Source organism: Aulonocara stuartgranti, assembly GCF_965226115.1.
Source record: "Aulonocara stuartgranti genome assembly, chromosome: 17".
Lineage (NCBI taxonomy): Eukaryota > Metazoa > Chordata > Actinopteri > Cichliformes > Cichlidae > Aulonocara > Aulonocara stuartgranti.
In genome coordinates this window covers 37,035,967-37,053,942 of record NC_138953.1, presented here as the reverse complement: position 1 = coordinate 37,053,942, position 17,976 = coordinate 37,035,967, and positions in this window count along the sequence as shown.

Here is a 17,976-nt window from a genome sequence, read left to right as displayed (position 1 = left end):
GACATTAATACCTAAATATTTTATATTTCCACATTGCAGTGGGGAAGGAGAAGAATTATGGAAGGAGCAATTAATCGGAAGAACTGTTGATTTCGACCAGTTAATTGAATAATCTGAGACACCTGAGAAAGAATTTATCAATGCAATTACCCCAGAGGTATTGGTTTGTGAGTTTTGGAGAAAAAGTAACACATCATCTGCATAAAGGCTGATTTTATGTTCTATATTCTTACATTTTATGCCCTTAAATGTTGTAGCCTGTCTAATTGCTGCTGCTAGTGGCTCAATAAAAATTGCAAACAGTGAAGGGGAGAGTGGGCATCCCTGTCTGGTGCCCCTCAGAAGAGAGAAGCTGGAGGATGTGTGGTCATTTGTTCTGACACAAGCTGTTGGGGAGTTATATAATATTTTTAACCAGTTTATGAAAGAAGGTCCAAAACCAAATTTGTGTAAAGTTGCAAATAGAAATTTCCAGTTAACTCTGTCAAATGCTTTTTCTGCATCTACAGAAAATATTGTAGTTTCAAGGTTTTTGCTGTATGAGTAGTCTATTAAATTAAGTAATCTACGAGTGTTTGTTGAGGAGTGCCTACCTTTTATAAAACCAGTTTGGTCAGGATGAATTAAAAGGGGGGTTATTTTCTCTAATCCCTTTGAGAGAGCTTTGCAGATTATTTTAAGGTCTACATTAATAAGGGATATTGGACGATAGCTTGAAGGAAATACAGGGTCTTTGCCTGGTTTTTGTAAGAGACTGATATTTGCAGAGTTCATATTTGGTGGTAGTCTACCATTTTCTTTGATTTCCTGCAACATCCTGTGAAAAACTGGTGCCAGAATCGTCCAGAATTCTTTGTAAAAATCTGTTGGAAAACCGTCTGGACCTGGAGCCTTATTATTGGGCATACTTATCAGAGCTTCCTGGAGTTCACCTGGCGTCAGTGGCGAATCCAGTGCTATTGCTTGGGTGTCTAATAATTTTGGAAGAGTTATGTTGTCGAGAAATTGATCAATTTTGTTTTTAGATGGGTTTATTTGATGGTGTATATAAAGTTTCATAGAAATCCCTAAAAATTTTGTTTATTTTTTAGGATCATATATTGTGTTCCCAGATTAATCTTTAACAGCAAATATAGTTGTTTTTTCTTTATTGATTTTTAACTGGTTAGCAAGAAATTGTCCGGATTTGTTACCGTGTTCATAATTTTGCAGGCAAAGTCTTTGTACTAAGAATTTAGTCTTTTTATTAATAATTTCATTTAATTCTAGTTTTCTCTTGCGTATTTTGTTTAATATTTCTTGATCTTGGTGTGACACATAGGCTTTTTCTAAAGATTTGCTGTTTTTCTCTAGTTCCTGAATTTTTTTGTTTTCTTCTTTCTTCTTATGTGATGAGAAAGAGATTATTTTACCTCTCATCACAGCTTTCCCTGCTTCCCAGAGGACAGATGCTGATGTTCCAGGAATGTCATTGAAGCCTAAATATAGAGTCCATTCTTTTTTAAAGTATTTGATAAACTCTTCGTCTTTGAGCAGTGATGTATTAAATCTCCAGTTTTTTCTTGGTGTAGTATTATTCATCTGTATTAGTGTTAAAGATACAGGAGCATGATCGCTGACAGCTATAGGATGAATCTCGGGGTGTAATGTTACTCAGCAGTGAGCTGCTGACCAGAAAATAATCCAGACGAGAGTAAGAGTGATGGACATGTGAGAAGAAAAAATATTCCTTACTGTTGGGGTGAAGGGAGCGCCATGCATCGCAAAGACCAAAGTCGCTCATATACTGTTTGATTATATTTGTGGACTGCCAGTTACGCTGAGTTCCTGTTGTGTTGAGCCTATCCATTTCTTCATTTAGTCCCAGGTTGAGGTCTCCCCCAAGAACAATTGTGCAATCTAGGTGTTCGGAGAGTGTACTAAAAAAACCGTGGAAGAATGAGGGGTCATCAACATTTGGACCATATATACTTACAATACCTAGCTTTTGGTTAAGTATAGATAGTTTGACGATTAGGAATCTGCCCTCTGGATCTATAACTGTATCGAGTACTGTGAAATTAATATTTTTATGTATTAGAATTGCTACTCCTCTTTGTCTAGAATTATAACAGGCTGAGAACACATTAGGAAACTCAGGTGTTTTAAGTTTATTCAAACCTGTGACAGGCATGTGGGTTTCTTGTAATATTTGATACTGTATCATTTTAAATACCTATAAATACTGTGTAATTAGAGGGTCATCTCACCAATGATGTCCATCGATAACAACCGGCCCTGGTGGACTTACACCACCACGATGGTGGCATTCACAGTCTGCCTTTGGAGTGCAGGTGTTTCCTTGGTTTTGGTATGTATAGGCAGCCACAGCCCTCCACAGAAGCATCATCCACTCCACATCGAGGGTCAGACTCAGTAATGGAGCGGCATGTACTGTTACAAGCTCAGATGTTGTAGAAGAACTCTTGGTTCTTTGGACATGTCGGAGCTGTGAGACAACAATGTGATGAGCACGAATGGCACTTTTTTAAAAGTAATTTGTCACATTTTCTGCTGTGCAAAGTTCCACAATATTTGCTTCCTTCAAAAATCCAAACACTTCAGACAGACTTTTACATTTGTAGTGTACACAAGTTCTTAAAAACATGAAAAACATTGATTTCATCTTTTCTGACTAGTTATTTTGAATTAAAAAAAAAAATCTCAGTACTGGCTCTTCTCCAAAAAGTCTAAACCTAATGTGTGTGGTATTAACATTATTAATATATTCAATATATTATGTAATCCTTTCGTGTGTATATAAAGTTTACTTACTGCAGTTGGCAGCTTTTCTCCAGTCACCGATCAAAACCCCAAGACTCGCACAAGCTTTGGCGTAGCTGTCTAATGCAATGCACAAGCACCTCTGCACATTGTTGCCACAATTACAGGTTCTTTGAATACAGGCCTGCCAGCAAATACAATTTTCACCTTAATATTGATAAGTCAAATTAACTTACACAAAGTTGCTGTTTGCTCATAATGCGTGCTTACTGTGTAGTATTGATCCAGTGGCAAATGGACATGGCACTTAGCAGATATGGCAGTCGCGTTGATCAGCACAGAGCACTTTTCATCAGCAAATATTTCTAGAAAAAAGGAAATTTTAATTTGTAAACATATCTTGTGGGGATTTTTTTTTACTGTATCACAGGCAAGCATGCAAACTACCAATAAAAATCTGTGCTGCCTTATAATTCACACCACAATAATCATTGATATGAAAACCAAAATGTCAATTTTGTCATCAAGCTGAACTCCACTATAATTCCCGTTGTGCATTGCAGTGTTTGAATGTATACATGCCGTTTCAGTTTTAGTTACAGTTATAATATTAACTGGTACCATTGTGAGTGTTGATGCATGTACTGGGTATGTTCACAGTGCAAGCGCCCAGACTCCAGGACAGAGCAAAAGGTTCAGCTGAGAGCTCGATGATGCCGCTGCTGCTGGTGAAGTCGTCTGTGCCGTCACTGTTGCCGTTGCCACAAAGACCTGAACGATAGACTGACTGACCAAAGTGGATCGTGCCAACCAATGATGCTGTTTAATGTGTTATCACCAGTGTGTTTCCAACCTGAAATGATGCCCTTGTGTTTCCTAGGAACAGACATGTAGAGTTGGATTTCAGGTGACATCTGGAGTCGGAGCTTAATATCAGAGGATGTCAAGACTTGAATGTACATAGAGGACTGCCAGAAAACCTGGGCCCCATCTAAAAGGTAATCGGTAAGATAATATAATGTTAGTAATTAAGGCATTAAGGCATGTTTCTATTACAAGGTTGCCAAACAATTTATATGAAATTACCAGACTGATAAAATTCACTAATCTCTTGGTCTCCAACTTTAGCCATGTTGTTTGTGAATGTATACGTTTCCTGAAAATAAAAACCGGTATTCAAGGTTACTTTTTATGCTTGCTAGTTAGATGTTGATGGTTTTAATTTCAGTGTTGAAAGACTGTCTTTACCTGCAAATGCTGGAGGAAAACAGCTTGTATTGATGGATCCTTTTTAGAAAATGTAATTATTACTGTCCAGTTGAAGCCCTGCATGTGTCCATAAACAAATAAACCAGCAGTTATTAACACAGGCAACTCGAGAAGATTCATATTAATGAAAAGGGGAGGAGGACAAATTACCTGTAATGCTAGGTATGTACATTTACCAGGGACAGTGTACTGTTTGCCGTCAAATGTTGACACAAACTGACCTTCAATCTGACATTTAATTGGGCAGTTTTCAGAGCAACGCCACTTCCCACCTTCACACAAACTGGAGACAGGGTTGATGAAGAGGTTTAAATAATTTCAATTCATTATTCACAAAAAAATCCTCATAAATATAAATCCCTTTATCTGGGTCCTTACCATGTCTGACACTTGGTGCTACGTTTCTGTCCAGGTCCTGCCAGCGAACACACAGGTGCAGTTTGACACATTCACACAGTGGAAGCCATCCAAGTGATCATTAAGCACTTTGCCTACGCACATGTTCAGGACAGCCTTAAAATGTGGCAAACAAACAAACAACAACAAGAACAAAACACATCAATGATTTATAACCTGGGGAAATTCTGGCAAGGCTCACCCTCTGGGCAGACGCAGGAACTAGTGATATCCTGGCTGGAAAAATGGGGGTTTGGGTTGGAGCAGGTAGGAACAAATGCAGCACCCTCTTCTTCATAAAGCAGTGCTCCCCGACAAGTTGGTCGAGCTACATTCATCCACCAAAACAGGGACAGCTACATCAAATTATGGTGGGTACAGGATATGCCACTTATTGTTATTAGTATTAGTATTTTAAACAATTAGTTACCACACTGGGTCACAGATCTTCATTTCTCCCACACATTACTGCTTTTTCCACAGTGCAGAACAATCTCTCTAAAGAAAGCACAGCCTATGTGTTCACTGTTTTCATATCCGTAAATGTTTTTGTGACACAGCTGGAAGTAATAAAGCCGACTTGATTGCAGACAGCCCAAAGTGTAGGAGAAGAAATGTTCACATACCTGGTAGTTTAAAAGACATTCTTACATTTTATTTGAAAACTGTAAATACAGTTGTCTCAGAAATTCAGATTCATAACGACTGCATAACTGACCCGTTATAATGTGTTAGTGAATCATCTGTCTATTTTTCAAATTTGTATACAGAAACAAAATTACAAACAAAAAAAACAAGTTAATGTAAACCACGTGAACCTACTGGATTAGGAACAGAGACAGGATCCCTTGTTTGGCATGTGTCATCTGTAAGCGCGCTCCCTCTGATCAGCTGCTGCTCATTGCCTAGATTCATGAAAAGGTGCATTCTTTGAGCAAAGTGTCTGTAAACAACTGTTATCATTTGCAAAGAAAACCTAAAATATTCCTATAAAGTGTCTGGTTATCATTTAGGTCACACCTGTTACATTGCATTTTCCACACAGTCCAGTCATGTCAGTGCTCAGCTCCTGCTCCAGCTCAACCTTTACAGCAGATCAAATATTAACTTTAGGAGTTCCACTTATTGATTTAAAATGCATATATGTGTGTGACTGTGGTTAAGTTTTCCCTCACCTTGAGAGTGTCTATTCCTCCAGCTACACACCAATCAAAACTGCCTCTACAGCTCTTGAAATTAAATGCAGGAACGTGACTTAGAATTGGGGAGCACAACAGTGTTCAGCAGTCAGCAGTTAACACCTCAAAGTGTGAGGGCCCTTAGGCTGTATTCACCAGTTGACTGAGGCCTTTATTTAAGGAATTTGCAATATTATCTCTCTTCCCCTAAAGGGGTACTTCTGTTTTTCCCACAGTCCAAAGACATGCCTAGGGGGGAGAGGCTCTAGCCCCCTCTGTGACCCATGAGTTGAGGAGAATGGATAGACAGATGAAACAAAGATTAACTACCAAAATGACAGGAAGAGAGAAACAGCTTGTCTGAAGCATACCAGTGTTTATCGATTATATGATAATGACCCAAGGCATACTGCAAAAGCAACACAAGGGCTTCTCAACGCAAAGAAATGGGATATTCTTCAAAGGCCAACTCAGCCACCTGATATCAACCCCACAGAGCAGCTTTTCAATTTCTGAAGACAAAACTGGAGGCAGAAAGTGGCTGCAGTAAAGGCCTAGTATCTCAAGAAAGGAAACACAACATCTGGTGACTGCAGAGGATTTTTATCATTCTTCCAAAATACTGTTTTAGGGGATGTATAAACACTAAGAGTAAAAACCCCAGAATAAGATTTAAAATGTACAAAACTAAGCTAAAAGATACAAAACATCTACAAAGACATGAACGTGCAAGAAAAAGAAAAAAAAAAACAATCTTAGTCCAGGGATCTACCTTGGAGATGAAAGAGTGCTAACCTTGTTCCTCATCTATACCCAGAGGCCTGTTGTTTGGGGATTTTGGCTTGTGTTGCTAGTTTGACTTGCTTAACTGAGATAGTTGTTGTTAACAAAACCCCAAATGTAAAAAACTTAGCAAAGTCATATATGGTCTACATGTATATATACAATTGCGCTGAGACAAAGGGATAAATTGAAAAGAAACAGTTATACCTCTTCTCCAATCACGTTCTGAAAGTGAAATCTGATCTAACCTGGGCTACACCCCGGGTCAAGACAACCGCAGCTCCAGTTTTGTTCTAAATCTTATCCTCTTACCTCCTTCTTTTCTGATGCTTCCCTCAAGACGTAACAAAGAAAGTGAATTCAATTTAGCTAGATTACATATTGTGTGTTTTGCTTTAAGAAAAGAACATTTGTTATTGTATAAGAATGAAACCTGCTAATCTCTGCAATTCAGAAAGGCGCAGTCCATTCTTCAAACATCACTACCAATTACTATTATCATGTTATTTGTGTTATTTAATTTAAATGACATTAAACTGATCAAAAAATATGTAGCTTGCAGCCAGTTGTAGATGTTTTCTTGGAAAAGTATACAAATCTTTCAGAAATAAAACAAAGATTCAAATGTCCTAGAAACTCTTCTTTTCAAAGACATGACTCATTTCCTAAATATAAAAATAGGCTCTTACTTTGATTAGATCTTTGTTTTGTGTCATATCTTTTAGCTTATAAAATAGTTTAACTTTTACCAAAAAAAAAAATATGACTAACAGTAAATTTGGTAGCATTAAATATTCTGGTGGTCACCAAAATTTTTCAAATTTGACATACAGCTAATTTCACTGACATGATCAGACACAAACACGTTGTTTTCAACTAAAAAAGAACCAAAACAATTTCAATTAAATTATTATAATAGCATGCTGGGAGTGCATGTATATCATACAGCTTGATAGTTGGTGATTGGTGGTTTCCTTTAAGGAGGATACTTACCATGCAAATTAGTGACACTAGCTGTCATTTAAACTACACTATATATATATATATATATATATATATATATATATATATATATATATATATATATATATATATATATATATATATATATATATATATATATATATATATATATATATATATATATATATATATATATATATATATATATATATATATATATATATCCGGGTCACGGCACCAAGCAGCTGGATAGCGTAGTGGTTAAACTACACGCCTTTGGAACAGAGGATCGCAAGTTCGATTCCTGCCTGGGGCGTCTGTATCCAGTAAGGGTCCTAAGGCTAGACCCCCTATGCTAAGCAAGCCTACCGCAGACATGAGCGAGACAGATAAATATGAAGGCATGCCGGCTCGGACGTCGCCCGGATCAACAAGGTCCGCGTCAGGTGTTGAGGAACCAGGGCACCCTGACGAAAAGTGGGCTACTGGAACAAGAAGGCATCGGTGGGCAAGGGACGAAAACAGGGCGTTGTTGGAATGCTACTACGCAAGTAACCCCGGCGGAAGGGGCTACATGAATAGGATGAGGGACCTATGGATTCTTCGATACCCAACATCCACAATGACGGCGAAACAACTAGTAGCTCAGTGTTCCAACATTCGAAAGAAGGGACTGCTCTCACAGCTAGAGATTGACGAGGTACAACACAAATGCTACGGCAAGGAGGAGTCAGGACGCCAGGTCAGGGGGGAGATATCATCACCCCCACCCGAGATTGGGTACATAGCCCCAAGTGCGATAGGAGAAGGATCGTTGAGTGCGAGAGGAACTGACCTGAAAAATAGGATCATGGCCAAGCTTGAAACCTGGATCCCCCGTAGCCGGTTACCAAGATTACGTGAAGTACCCTCAGAAGGTCTGCTAGATGATGTTAATGCAGCACTACGGGCAATACCTACAACCACGATTACCGACACTAACAAGCTGATCTACAATACGGCAGCAGTGATCAGTGAGATGCTTGGCTACAAGTTGAACAGCCACAAGGGGCAGTACCCTCCATGGAGAAGGAGGCTAGAGGGCAAGATCAAAGTAGCACGGAGGGAGGTTAGCCAACTAACGGAGTTGCAGAAAGGTGCGACAAATAAGGTGCCTAAGAAATACAGCAAGTTGTCCATACCTGAGGCCTTGGAAACTGCCAAGCAAAGACTCACAGCCTTGGCCAGCCGCTTGAGGAGGTACACCAGAGAGATAGAAGGCAGGAGAATAAATGAGCTGTTCTCCACAGAACCAGCAAAGGTGTACTCTCAGTGGCAAGGGAACAATAAGAGAACAGCACCACCAAGGCTGGAGACGGAGCAATACTGGAAGAGCATATGGGAGAAGGATGCAACCCATAACGGCAATGCTCAGTGGCTAGAGGATCTGAGGGCAGACCACAGCGACCTCCCTGAACAGGGTCCAGTAACCATCACAGTGGCAGATATCCAAGAAAGGGTCTCCAGTATGAAGAGTTGGACAGCACCAGGGCCCGACATGGTTCACGCCTACTGGCTGAAGAAGCTGACTGCACTCCACGAGCGTCTGGCAGCACAAATGAACCAGCTGCTAGTTAACGAAAGACACCCGGAATGGCTAACTGAAGGCCGGACGGTCCTGATCCCCAAGGACCCCAAGAAGGGACCGGTCCCCTCCAACTACCGACCAATAACCTGCCTCAGTACTACATGGAAGCTCCTGTCAGGCATCATATCGGCTAAGATGAACAGGCACATGGGTCAATACATGAGCGGGACACAGAAAGGAATTGGCAAGAATACCAGAGGTGCAAAACACCAGCTACTGGTAGACAGAACAATCAGCCGAGACTGCAAGACCAGACTGACCAACCTGTGCACTGCCTGGATTGATTACAAGAAGGCCTATGACTCAATGCCCCACAGCTGGATACTGGAATGCCTAGAATTGTACAAGATCAATGGGACCCTAAGAGCCTTCATCAGGAACTCAATGGGGATGTGGCGTACAACACTAGAGGCCAACTCCAAGCCCATAGCACAAGTTACCATCAAGTGCGGGATCTACCAAGGAGATGCTCTGTCCCCACTGCTGTTCTGCATAGGCCTGAACCCCCTCAGTGAGATCATTAACAAGACTGGCTACGGATACCGACTACGGAACGGAGCAGTTGTCAGCCACCTCCTGTACATGGATGACATCAAGCTGTATGCCAAGAGTGAACGAGACATCGATTCACTGATCCACACTACCAGGCTATACAGCAATGACATTGGAATGTCGTTCGGACTGGAGAAGTGTAGTCGGATGGTAACAAAGAGAGGGAAGGTAGTCAGAACTGAGGGGATTGAACTACCAGAAGGCAACATTGCAGACATAGAGGACAGTTACAAGTACCTGGGGATCCCGCAGGCAAATGGGAACCATGAAGAGGCCGCTAGAAAGGCTGCAACCACCAAGTACCTGCAGAGGGTCAGGCAAGTCCTGAGGAGTCAGCTGAATGGTAAGAACAAGATCCGGGCCATCAACACATACGCCCTGCCCGTGATCAGGTACCCTGCTGGGGTAATAAGCTGGCCAAAGGAGGAGATAGAAGCCACTGACATAAAGACAAGAAAGCTCCTGACCATGCATGGAGGGTTTCACCCCAAGTCCAGCACCCTGAGGCTGTACGCTAAGCGGAAGGAAGGGGGCCGGGGACTGGTGAGTGTCAGCACCACAGTCCAGGATGAGACAAGGAACATCCAAGAATACATTGGGAAGATGGCCCCAACTGACCGAGTGCTCAGTGAATACCTCAGGCAGCAGAAACCCAAGAAAGAGGAGGGAGACGAGGAACCATCATGGAAGGACAGGCCCCTGCACGGTATGTACCACCGGCAGATAGAGGAGGTGGCTGATATCCAGAAATCCTACCAGTGGCTGGACAAAGCTGGACTGAAAGACAGCACAGAGGCACTAATCATGGCAGCACAAGAACAAGCTCTGAGTACAAGATCCATAGAGGCTGGGGTCTATCACACCAGGCAAGACCCCAGGTGCAGGCTGTGTAAAGATGCCCCAGAGACTATCCAGCACATAACAGCAGGGTGCAAGATGCTAGCAGGCAAGGCATACATGGAACGCCATAACCAAGTGGCCGGCATAGTGTACAGGAACATCTGTGCCGAGTATAACCTAGAAGTCCCGAGGTCAAAATGGGAGATGCCCCCAAGGGTGGTGGAGAATGACCGAGCTAAGATCCTGTGGGACTTCCAGATACAGACGGACAAAATGGTGGTGGCTAACCAACCGGACATAGTGGTGGTAGACAAACAGAAGAAGACGGCCGTAGTGATCGATGTAGCGGTTCCCAATGACAGCAATATCAGGAAGAAGGAACACGAGAAGCTGGAGAAATACCAAGGGCTCAGAGAAGAGCTCGAGAGGATGTGGAGGGTGAAGGTAACGGTGGTCCCCGTGGTAATCGGAGCACTAGGTGCGGTGACTCCCAAGCTAGGCGAGTGGCTCCAGCAGATCCCGGGAACAACATCGGAGATCTCTGTCCAGAAGAGCGCAGTCCTGGGAACAGCTAAGATACTGCGCAGGACCCTCAAGCTCCCAGGCCTCTGGTAGAGGACCCGAGCTTGAAGGATAAACCGCCCGCAGGGGCGTGCTGGGTGTTTTTATATATATATATATATTTTTTTTTTTTTTTTAGAAAGGACTGACTGTGACCACAGTTCACCATGCCATCCACAAATCTATCATTCATTACATATTTCATCAATAAAGTGCTAAACAGCCTGCTGCATATATTACAGTAGTGTAGATTGTAGTTGAAGAACTAGCCTTACCAACTACTGCCAACTACTAAAAAGAATTTCATGTATCATGAAACAATGAATGAAAAAGAAAGATGACACAGGACTGTTGAGCAGCTAGAATCCTACACCTGGTGAAAATGGGAGAACACTGCTCTTTAAAAGGTCTAGAAACTAATTTCCTCAGAATCCAGATGTTTATGGACTGTTGTTAAAAGAAGAGGTGGGGCTACGTAGTGGTAAACATGGAGATGCGTACGTTTTCTCAGTTTATAAATTTAATGTTTTCTTTTGAATAAACTATAAGCTTTTGAGATTTGTGAATGATTACTATACGTCTTAACATTTTCAGAATTTGTCATTTGTAATTTAAAAGGTATACTGAGTTGTGCTCTACTACTATCAAAAGTTCAAAGCTTTTCCTACTTTCTAACCAACATTTAAATGTAGGTGTGTAAAAATGTGTTTTTGATGTCTCAAATGAAAAAGAATATTCTACTTATCAAATACACAATTTCGTTTTCAGCAGGTACCTTTAAATCATGCCAATTTCAAAACTCTCTGACCCTACCCATAGCCAGAGGGTGTTGACCTACAATCTCCTTGTCTGAAGATTTCTAAACAGCTCTAATCCATGTACCAATCCAACAATCTTTGGAATTCCACTTGACCACTTAATGATAAATGATTTTGTTCATTCAGTCTGACCTTGATAACTTAAGGTAAAGGTTTTCCACTGAAGGCCTGATGGGAGGTCAACGGTTGCTTTGTGTGTTTGAGTAAGTATAACTCAGGCACGATGGAGGTATTTGTTCAAAAATGACCAAAGGTTTTATTGACATTAAGAAGTACCATACTCCAATCTGTGTAAGGTAGGTAAAAACAAGCATGTACTCAAACACGGGTCATCCATGACTAAAGGCTGGCAACTGGAAAAAGAGAATGCATTGAAACATTCAGAGTATTGCCAACACCAAATGCTGGATATTAATAAAGGCTTTAAAGCAAGACCTGGTAGCAATATTAAGACATACTTTTGCACTTTTTCTCAACGGGTTATTATCTGTGGGTAAACTTCATTTCTTATTCATTTAAAAATTGCAAAATGTGAACATGTCTAAATACCTTCTACAGAAACTTTTTGTGAAACATTTAAACTATAACTAACATGTGCATAATTAACTCGTTCAAAATGTTCTCGTTCTCTTAACTGGGACTAGTAGGTTTGAGTCTATTACTCCAGTTCTTTCCGACCTGCACTGGCTCCCCATTAAATATCATATTGATTTTAAAATCTTATTGCTCGCTTTTAAAATCATAAATAATACCGCACCCAGCTATCTTACTGATCTCCTCAGCTTAGATCAGCAGGCCAAATGCTCCTGGTGCGACCTAGATCTCGGCTTAAGACCAGAGGTGACTGTGCATTAGCCTCTGTTGCACCCTACCTCTGGAATAATCTCCCTCAAGCTATTTGCGCGTCTGATTCAACTAAATCTTTTAAATCTCAATTAAAAAGTTATTTATTTAGCCTATCCTTCCCGGCTTCCTAGAGCTCGCATGCTGTAATTTATCTTTTTGCTCTGATTAATGTTTATAATGATTTCATTTCATTTCATTGCCTTTTGGCTTGTGTCTACTGTATTCTTGGTTAGTTATGTCTCCCTCCTGTCAATATATTTGTATCTTTTATTGCTTTTATTTGATTCTGTGAAGCACTTTGGCATACCTCTGGTTTTTAAATGTGCTATATAAATAAAATTGTATTGTATAATTTTTAAAAAATACACTGAGACAAATGGGTAGGAATCGTGATGAAGTTTATTATGGAGTTTTTACATTCAAGAAAACAGAGAATACATGCCTTCATAATAGCAAATCATTCACTTTATTTGATATAAAACTGATTCAGCATTTACTTTATATAAGGAACAACATTTTAATACATTTAGTTTTCATGTGACAGTCTAATGGATAATTCTTTCTTTCATCTGAGTTTTATTTTTCAGCTTGAGCCGGAAGATCTACAAGCACAGCTGGTGATGTGCTTGTAGTAGTATTGTCTCGTACTGAGGTCAGAGCAAAGCAGAGTCACGGGCCTCCTCTCTGATATCCAGTCCAGACAGCATGTGTTGCGCTGCTCCAACAGGTCACCATGTAACTCCACCCTGTTGCAGAGGAGAATGGGAGTGGGTGAAAGTGGGATAGAAGAGAGAAACAAAAAATCTAAATTTCAGAAAAATATCCAAAGTTCGCACAGAATTCATACAACGAATCTAGATGCACTTTTCTTTGGTTAGTGATTATGAAGTGAATAACAAGGGCCTCAAATGCATTAATTTGCATCATCACTATTGCTCATCTCACCTTGGCTGAGATTCACATTTCCCCTGACACACAGGCATCTGCATGACAGTGGTGCAGTTATCTACGGTGATGTTGAGGGTGGACATCCTAGCAGCACAGCCCTGGTTACCTGAAGTTTGAAGTAACAAAGTAGAGGTGGAACAATGTAAAGAGTGTGAAATTAAAATAAATAAATTATAGCTTTCATTTCTATGTGAAATGTTAGATTTAGGGTCTGACTTACATGTAAAGCAGCAGTGTTGGTCATCCCAGATTCTGTCCTCCTAGAGAAAAAGCCCCACAAGTTGTAGACTTTAATTCTTGCGCTTGTTCACACAGTATTTAATTGTAGTTTCTAAGCATCTTTTAAGGGTAAGTCTTTCTTTCTCACAGTGCTTGTTCTGACAGTGTTATTCTATTGTTATTATTTGACATTTAAATATTGAATATACATGAATTCTAACACTTTAGCTTTGAAAAGCTCTGCAAATAAATGTAAGTACTGTGTAAAGCTTCACCGATATGAGCTTATTATTGTAGAAAATCAATCTAAGATTTTACAGTTTACTTGAACATTTTTACCTCAGAGCAGCTTTCATTGGAGCAGACTTTGGTCTCAGTCTGAATGCCGTCTTTACTGCACTTCAGTGACCTGCAGGGATGGGCAGGATCTGTCCACTGATCTCCCACCTACATACACAAAGAACATTTTTAATTTAAAATGAAGAATCAGACAATGGTTGACAATGATTAACAATTTCAATCAATTTAGTACAAAGAGACATTACAATAAAATTCAATGCAGCATACCTTGTATATCTTCTCATTATAACTGCAGGTCTTGTCAACTGAAAAAAAAAGACACGTTTTTGTGTGTGTGTTTGACTTTGCTATGTTTTTAACAGCAGACATTTTGATATGAAACACAAGTGTTATTAAGGTTTAACCTAACATTAGTTAATGTGATTTGCAATAAATGTGTGTGCCTAATATTTCATGTCAAAATGTTTCCTAAATGATTAATTAATTAAGAAGAGGCCACTTTAGGCTTCTCCCTCGATACAAGGGGTCACCACAGCAGGTAGCTGCGTTTGAGTTTATGCTGGATGCCCAAATGAGATTTGTGGATGTGAACTACAAACCTTTTACATTCAAATGCATAAATCATTACAATATGGAGCCATCTATTAAACAAATCACCCAAACAAACAAATTAAAAAAACGACAACAAGTAACTGACTCTTCAAATATATTCTGGGTCACTAACAACATCAAAGATGCAGCTTCACACAACTAAAATATATCTGCTAATAGATATGGTGTTGTTCTACATGTATTTGTGTATTTGTTACTTGCTCTTCTGCGATGCATTATCACATAATTGCCAGTTGAGATTTGGAAGTATGAACATGTATGCCAAGATATCAGCAGGAATCTCTTATCTCGTATATATGATATTTTTGAAGCATTACCAACAACAAAGTTTGTGAAAACTACTCCAGAACTACTTCTTAATGAATGATGATAGCGATAGGTATGGAAACTGGTATTGGCGGAATCATTCTACCATGCCTATTTTTTAAAACTTTTTGCTGGTAAACTGGTAAAAATGAAGCTTTGGCTTCTAGTTTGGAGTAATCATTGCTGAGAACTAGAGATCACACTTGTTGAGATTAGACTGTATCTAGAGTCAGGGTTAGTTTGTCTATGCCAATTTTTCCCTTTCACTGTCATATTTTCATCATTTTGTGCAACAAATTCCAACTAATTAAAAGCTGAATATTGTGCTGACATTTTGTCCTCGCTTGGAGATAATTTAAATAAAATGGCAATTTATGAAAAAAATCAAAATTTGCAGTCCTGTTTGACCTTATAGTTATGGAATATAATAATTAATTGTTTGTTTTGTGGGGAGGTTTGCAATCATACACTGCAAAATCTCCAGTGTTAAATTGACACTAGAAAGTGTCTATATGTGTCCACTCTTTTGAGTGTTAAATTAACACTTTTGACAGTGTTATATTTCTAACAGGAAGCTAGTCAGTGTTGAAGATTAACAATGACTAACACTGAGCAGTGCTGATTTGCTATCATTTGCAGTGTACTTCAAATATAACTTCCAAATTGAGTGTACAGGAAAGGAAAATACCTGGAGGTTAGACAATGTTAAGCCAGTTCATAATATACCCAACCCCTGAAAAGTAAGTTTACTTACCAGGTAATATTGGAAAATATTGTTTGTCTTTCTACAAAATTACCAAAAAATTATGCAGTGCTTTAAATTACTTATGAAGTACTTAAATTGACTTATAATACAATCATTTGTTTTCTGTAAAAATCTGATTTGTTACCCTCTTGTTCCACTTTACCTACTTTTAAGTATTTGTACTTTATTTAAATATATTGTCATTTATTTTAAATACATTGAAAATCTGATTAATTACAAGTGAATTGCACCTTTAATCATGGGCCATATTAAAGATTGTTACCCAACATACTTATTTGATAAGTACGGCTAATGTGATTACCAATTTTAGGAACAGCGCATTACCTTACTTTGTTGCAAATACATTTGACTAAAGCACATGTCATTACGCAAAAAAAAAAAAAAAAAATACAGAAATTCTATAATTCTAAAAGATACTGAAAACTTTAAAAAATCAATCATTAACTGAACTAGAAAATATGAAACACCTTTACTTACCACAAATCGCATCACCACAGCAGGAAGTGTTTATCAAAACTGCATTGGGGCCACAGAGGGGAGCTGGCTTAGGAGGTGGTGGAAAGCACTCTTCAGTCATAGTCTGGTTGTTACATCTACACAGTTTGCAGTTGGACTGCCAGACTTCACCAGGCTGAAACACACATACAGAAATATTTGTAAATCTACACTCAGATCTAATACTAATACGCTTAAATTATTTGAGCTAAACTGTTGATTACAGAATGTGTCACATAACAGCAGCATCCCTGTGGAAATTTGTAGCTTTTACTTACAAGTTTAGGTTCTCCACTTGGTCCTTTGCAATCTTTAGGGAAAAAAGAAAGAAAATCCTTTATTTATCTTCCTGTAAAAGACTTCAAACAAAAATTGTCTAGGTGTCATTGTCATCATCTTAGGCTATACAACTTACAGGAACAAACAGGCAAACAGATGTTTGAGTGATTTCCTGCTCTGGTCAGGTTGCTGGGACAGAAACAACCTGTGCTTTTTTTTTCAAGCAAAGCTCCTGGATAGCGCACGCTAAAAAGCCGGAGAAAAGCATGAAAATGGTGTAAATCTTCAGAATAGTATATGAAGGAAAAACATGTGGAAATTACAAGGTGCAATCAGAAAACAGCTTCCCCAATAAAAATCGAAACATATCTAATTTCAGATATGGGATGGCCAACAAACACATTGTTTCAATGCACCAGACGTGAAGCTGCCAGACACACCAAATTTCATAAGGTATCCCTTAAATGAGATTCCTCAGAAAATTATAGTAAAACTCAGCCTTGAAAATCTTACGTTGATTAAATTCATGGTGCGAAACTCCACTGATTGTCAAACAAGACAGTGAGGTCACATTCAGAACCCAGTGCATTCAAGCATTTACACTCTGGACTCTTAAAAAGTGCTGTTTGGCTCCTTGACATAAAAGTTATTCCAGTTTGACACAGAAGTTGATGCAAGTGGTAAAACTAGTCTAAACCTAGCCTCCCAGGAGGCTTTCCTAATGTGCCTTGGAGAAGACCACAAAGAGATCAGTCTTATATGACCAAGCTGATTAACTTTTTATCTGCATCACACCAAAAGTAAAGTTTCCTAACCCTCCATAGCAGAAGTCATCCAACTTTGTGCTGCATTCTCTGTAAACCAATCCTTCTGGACATGGCACATCTGAAACACGATCAAGGACACTGACGTTAATAATACATCAATTTAAATTAGAACTTGCAAAGAAAGCAAATTTATTCATAAATCACTTAATTTCTAGCTTTACTGGTTTGCCATGTTAATTGTAAGACAAAAAAAAGACGATGCATACCACAGGTTCCATTAGTCAGTCCTCTCCAGTCAATACAGAAACCAAAGCTTTTACATTCTCCTGCAGCTTGCTCCAGAGATGAGCAAGAACCATTTAGGTTCCTGCATGAATCAAACTCACAGTTCTTCTTTTTAAGGTTTAGATCCACGTAGTTGCTGCAGTTTTCAAAGACACTGGAGAAATTGAAACAAAGTGAATTTAAGAATATTTGCTGAAATTATACACAAAGAGACAGAGAGCCACACACTATTACAATTAATAATCAAAATAAAGCAGTATATAACATGTACATTTATCATGAAGTACACTTGAAGCAGTTTTAACACAACAAATCCATGATTAGTAGGCTACATTCATGTGTGGACCTTACGGGTGGAGTAGAAGTTCACATAATGGGTTTGGAGGGCAGGGAGGCGGAGGTG